This window comes from Delphinapterus leucas, chromosome 5 (assembly GCF_059928025.1).
Source record: "Delphinapterus leucas isolate spDelLeu-1000000601 "Yukka" chromosome 5, BTC_Dleu_Yukka2, whole genome shotgun sequence".
In the NCBI taxonomy this organism is placed as follows: Eukaryota; Metazoa; Chordata; class Mammalia; order Artiodactyla; family Monodontidae; genus Delphinapterus; species Delphinapterus leucas.
The window spans coordinates 10247189-10253725 of NC_143133.1; positions in this window are offsets into that span (position 1 = coordinate 10247189).

Sequence of the window (6537 nt, forward strand, 5' to 3'; positions counted from 1 at the left end):
CTGTTTTTGCGCAGCGCCCTCATTCTGCCAACCAATCGCTGAGAAGCACCACCCACCGAGCCACCGCTAATTGGCCAACCTGACCGTCAAGCAGGCGCGTCACGCAAGCAACCGGGCCGGGCGGGATGCAGCCCGCGCCCGGGCTGCCGGGGTGAGTGTGAGTGTGAGCGCGACCACAGCCCGGCAGGTCCCGAGGCGCTAGCTGGGACTCTGCCACGGAAAGTTCCCAGTCCCCGGCCGCAGGTAATGGCGAGGGAATAGAGAGGTTCCCCTGTTTGCATCAGCAAATGCGAAAACATAATAGCAGCAGCGGTATCCTCTCCCAGGAGCGGGGTTTCCAATGACGCTAGCATTCTTTTTCCTTTCAGGTATTTTCCTTGCTACTGTTCGTGGAAATAAGTCACCGAGAACAGGAAAAAGTTGCAGAGGTGCCACTAATTGGCAGGGGTTACCTAATTAAGGGACTCTGGTGGAGATTGGCAGGACTTTTAAAAAACAGATACGATAAGGACTGTGTTAAACTAAGTGTGAGGGTCTGAAGGGGCCGTGTAGGGAGGGGTGAAGCTTAGGTGGGTCCTGAAAAGCCGCGGGATTCAAGCCCAGGGTTGAGGGCTGGCGGCTCCTATAGACGTGCGGCCGCGTTAGTCTTACCTCTTCCCTTCCTAAACGTACACCCACAATATTCTTACCAAATAGATTAATGCGCTTGGGGACCCGGGTTGAGCTGTGAATCCTTCGGTCAGTGACTGAGGAGTTTCATCTGAGCTCCGCTTTGGAGCCCGCCCGCCTAACGCCGGCCTCGCGGGCCTCTGGCTTGTTCGCTGCAAGGCGCCGCGGATATGCCTGCGCGTCCCCCCGGCCAAGTGCGACGCCGCGGCGGCGCGCACAGGCTTTTTTCTGCTTATTTTGACAATTGGAGAGCTCCCCCTTCCGCCCTCTGCTAGACCGGAGCACCGATTCTTGCCCAGCTTGGGGCAAGACCGCTGGATGAGGACAGCTGGGCGGCGGCGAACGCGGGCGCGGGCGTAGGCGGGGGTGGGTGCATGGGCTGGGTCGCTGCACACGCGGAGCCAGAGTGTGTGCCGCTGCGGGTATCTGTGAACGCGCTTGCACATTCACGGTGCTCGCATCCATCCTTCCTGGTCCAGCGCACAGCTCTGTGTAAGTCCCAACGGAGCACCCTCCACCCCTCCTCCCGGGTCGCGAAGGATGCGCTTGACGAGCTCCGAGGGCTCACTCCTGAGGCGCGGGGGCAAAGCGGCGCGTAAACGCACCCAGTTCCTGTGAAGTTGAAATAGAGCGCGAACTCTTCAATGCGAGAGAGTGGATTGAATGTTAATTCTCCAAGAAAAGATTTTAAAAAACCCCAGAAAACATAATTGTGTATTAATTAGTGGGCTGTAAGGGGTTGTTTATTCAAACGCAAGCCGCCCTTGTTCAGTTTCCTTCTTATGCCACAGGATGGGAAGGTCCCTTGGGGCTTCCTGGTAATGAATGACCTGAGAGCAACACCGCCACAACCTGCGGGAAAAGGAGAGTCGTTTCCCCGACCCCGAGGTACGTTGCCATTCCCTCCTGGCGGGGAATTAAGGAGGGCGAGTGGCCATGGGCGTGATTATAGACTGAGGCATGCCCCTGCGAGTGCGTGTCTGCTGCCCTAGCCCCCCGCCCCCCTTGGCTCTTTCATGGAGATGGGTCCTGCCTTTGAGCGGTTAGAAGGAAAGGATGCCAGCAAAAATGGCTAATCCTTTTCCAGCTGCAGTAAATTGACGATTGGCCAAAGCCAAGCGAAAACCGCTGCAGTTGAAATGATTTTAGCATCACGTCTGCGGCTGCGAATGGAGCGTCAGTTTATAAAAGGACCTGTGGATCAATGAAAAGGAGATTATAGTGTATCTGAATATTAATAACGGCATTGCATCTGTACTTTCTACCCCTCCCCCTCCCTGTTTTTTCTTTAGATCTGAAGGATTGAAATGACACGTTTTGAGGTCTTCAAGCTGACCCATCAGAATCCTGGAGCATTTTTTAAATGACGGTAATTTTCTAATATTTCATTTGTACATACGGAAACACTTGTGTGTGTGCCTGTGTGCGTGCGTGTTTGCGTGTGAGAGACATGCGGCTGAATGACAATACAGATCCGGAAATTGTTTGCGGGAGACGGTTTGTGCTCTCAAGATGTAGATGAAGTTTGAGCCGACTTTGGACGTTCGCTGAGAGCCAGAGTGCTTCCTGAGGTGGAGATGAGAACGTGGAGAGATGGCCAGATTTGCCTGTAAATAATCACTACATCCACTGTTAACGCTTGAGCTGCATTTTTTTTTCTTTTTGGTAGCAGTTGTGTTTGAAAGGGGAACTCTCGCCGCAAACGTGGGTTACAGGCGTCTCCTAGCGGCGAAAGCAACACAGGGCATGCCGGAGAATTTCGCTTTGGAGCTCTCATTCGACAGGGCTGGCCTGTTGGGGGCTCTTTAGGATTTCTTGGGCCGCAGAGGCCTGCATTCACGCCGGCGACGCCGTCTGGGGTCCTGTAGAGGTCTCGCCTCTGACTTCTAGTCTCCGAGGCGCCGTGGTATCGGCGAGGTGACGACGGAGTCTTCCGCCTGGGAGAGCAGACGCGAGCCTGGCCGTCCGCCTCCGTCTGGGTAGCTCCGGCCAAGGGCAATTGCAAGAGTATTTTGTCCCGGGCCAAGATTCAGACGTTGGCATCAGCACCCTTACTGCCTTACTTGCCTCCTTACTCTGGAACCTTAAACAGACTCCCCTCGCCCCGTCACCCACGAAACAAAACCACACTTTAAATCTGCCTTTTAAAAATGCTTTTGAAATGAAACCCGTGTACTTTTTTCCTTGCTGTGTCAATCCAGCAGATTTCCGCCCCCCCTTCTTTTTCACTCGGCGGACCCCAGAATGTAGTGAGGCCGTGATTACATAGATAACAGCTTCGGCGGGGGGGTGGGGCGGGGGGGTGGACGACCTCTTTGAAGTGCAGAATACAGTTCAATGCAGCGTCCTTCGACCTCCTCCCCCCCAATTATTGAAACCGGCCGGGAGAACTAATTCCTAATGTAACCCTCCCCCAAACGCCACACCCCCTCCAGGAGCGCCAACCCTCTGGGCCCAGACAAATCGTATCCTAAAGCAGATGGGGAAAGTAGCTATTATTATTTGGAGGGGGTTTATCAAAATCAATTTTCATAAAAAATCCTGGTAGGTGTGTGAGTGATTATGCACCCTCGTCTACTTCATTGTCCTCTAAGGGCAGCCGAATAGGGAGGGGGGCGCTAAGGATCTCACCGTCGCGTTTTATGTACATAGTTACAAACTTTGAAAGCAGCTAACCGGGCTGCTTTCTTCCCTACCCTTTTCTGTAAAAGGCGGGAGGGAAACAAGTTTGTTAACCAGCGTTTGGATGAATGAGTGTTTGCAGTGATTTAATTTGACTTGAAAGCAATTTGTTTCTAAATCCTCTTATTATTGCAGTGTGCCCAGGGCTTTGAGAGAAAAAAAAATTTTTTTTAAGAAATGGAAGAAAAAAAATTTAAATTGTCAATAAGGAGTCTTTCAAATGCCAGGCCCCTTGCCAGGGTTGAGCTGAGTGGTTCCTGGCACTTGTCATTCCCAGCAAGCACAGTGCAGAGAGGAAATGCAAAGTACCTGGAGTGTATAGCATCTCGAATGGGTAACCATGAAATCAGTTTATTTGTAGTAATGTAACCTAACTTAAGAGGTGGGAAGGCAAGGCTTTGGAGCCAGTGCCACACTGGTCGTTCTTGTTCATCTACAGTAGAGTGAGTGTTGACTAGAGTTCCTGGAAAAGATTTATAGCATATACATGCTATTGTAAGCATTCAGGTAACTCTTTTGTTACTGTGTTCTAATCCTTTGGACCCAACAGAACAAACCAACCCAGTTTCGCGGGCTGAGAATACCAGCTCTTAAGTGTTACTTGATATTTGAAGTAGAACCGTTCTTCTCCATTTTGTTTAACCTTGTTAATATTGGTGTGGCTTCACATTTCAGTGTCTTTTCGGTTATCAGACAGGGCCAGCGTTTTGTTAAACTCTACAGTGAATTAAAAGCACCGATGAGCTGAAGCAGCCCTTTAATGCAAAATGACAAATTGCACTTAAGCAATACATGAACAAGAAAATGATTTATGGATTTTTACAGTGGTCTGAGCAAATGAAAGCAACATGAATTATACATCCTAAATGCTCACGATATCATTTTCTAATAATACTGTTTCAGTTCAGATGCTTTATACTCTTATCCTTTCTATAAGAGATATTGATCAGTAAGAAGTCCAGGAGTATTTTTAAATTAGACAACGGTGTTTGATACTGGTTCCAAATACATATATGTTTCCTGAGTGTGGGGTGGGTGATCAACATTGACACAGTAACATTCTTGTCGGCTCCCTCACATATTGTGTCTTTTAGTGACAAATAGGTAGTCCTTTGGAAACTTATGTTTTGTTCCACACCTTCTTTCAAAATGTAAATAAAGAGATCTGATGCGGAATGACAATCTTTATTACATTATGACCTCTTTTTCTGAAAATCAAAATGCATTACCTCATCTTATCCTTTTCTTAAAAATTGCTTTGGATAGTGAAATATCTGATTTCTCCAAAATGTCTCTTATCCTCTTCATATTGGTTTATCCTGTCTTTTTTTTAGAACATTGTTTAATTCCTTAGCGTGTTAAAGACACACCTGAGTGAGTAAAAATGTCATGTGCCTTAGTATTTTGGCATTAGTAGACAAACTAGATCTATGGCTGTCTTAAATTACAGAAAAATACTCAATCAGGTAAAATTCTGTGTGGTGCCTGTCTGAAAAAAAAATTAGTTACTTCTGTGTTATGATGAGTGACCACTCCTAGCATTTTTATTTAATCATTTGTGACTTATATAACTAAATATTTTAGAATTTTAAGTGAAGACATTGTCCTTACTGTATTACATACTCAACCAGAGGAAACTTCTAATTACCCAGAGACCTCTAGAGTCACATTATTAGGCTTAATCTTAATGATCCAGGTTTATTAAAAAAAAAAAAGAAAAAATTGAATCCCAGCCTCTGCTTTTTACAGCATTAATAATTACTCTTACTGAAGATTACTGAAATCAATGACGTGATTAGGATTGTAAATAAGAACTACAAGACATCACATTTAAAAAGCCAGCTGCTTTGCTAACAGGGATGATGTATGGGTTTTACTGATGGGGCCCAGAGGTGGAAATGAAGCTTTAAACATTAAGGTCGATATAGAACAATTTCAAAAATTAATTGCAAGCCCTGATTAAGTTTATATGAGTAAGAGAAAAGATGTCTAGAAATCTCTCTTTTTTCTTCCCCAGGGAGTTTGCTTCTTATTTGACAGTGATACAGTCAACACAATACTAGTGTTTGTCTGGAAAGTATAAATTGTTTTCTTAAGGGGAAGCCCCTTGATTTGATGAATACAGAATGAGATTACTCAAATCGTGATTAGGGTTACAAGTTATAGCATTATTTTCTGAAGGGTTTGAAAAACGGTATTGGAGACAGGCACCATGGAAAGAATATGAAACGTAGAGAGAGAATTACATTAGCAATTAGAATTGCAACAGTAAGCAGAACAAATAGTAAAGCAGATACTTCAGTTAAAAAAGGTATCTCTCTCAGTTTGGCTAGTTACTATAACTCTATAAGAAACTTGATTTCTATGATGTCTTATTTAAATAGACTTGCAATGCTATACTGTAAAATGCTTTATTTGATTGCAGTTTCTTGGGGTTTTTTAGGTGAAAGCGACACCTGGTTTGTAAACAGCTAGTATATGCCAAGCATTCTTAGATAAGTTGTGGTATTTTCCCCCCATGTCTACAGGTAATATCATCCCAACATTATAGGTAAGGATACTAGGATGTCCAGAATTTAAATATCTCACCAAATTAATACAAAATGCAGATCCAGGCCTTTTAATGCTCAGGTTGAGTCTCGTTTTACTACACTATGATGTTTTCCTAGTCTATCTGATTGAATTTACTTAGGAGGTAAAACAAAAAATGAATTAATTTAGAGATTAAAGATGGAGTTCAGGGCTTCCCTGGTGGCACAGTGGTTGAGAGTCCGCCTGCCGATGCAGGGGACACGGGTTCGTGCCCCGGTCCGGGAAGATCCCACATGCCGTGCAGCGGCTAGGCCCGTGAGCCGTGGCCACTGAACCTGCACGTCCGGAGCCTGTGCTCCGCAATGGGAGAGGCCAAGATGATTATGGAATCTTATTTACTTACTGTAAGTAAAATATGTATTATGGTTTTGGCAATAAGCACTGACAGAAGAGAAATATCATATTTCTTCTAGAAGTGTGCCCATTATTCAGAATATGTGTAATGTAGGCCCTGTAAGGTAGGTTCTATATCTGACTAATTTCTGAAGGCACCCAACTGTGACAGGTGATGATACATTAAATTATGAAGAATTAAACCAAACTGGGCTCAAATCCCTGCTTCTCCAAATATTTGAACTTGGCCAAATTATTTAA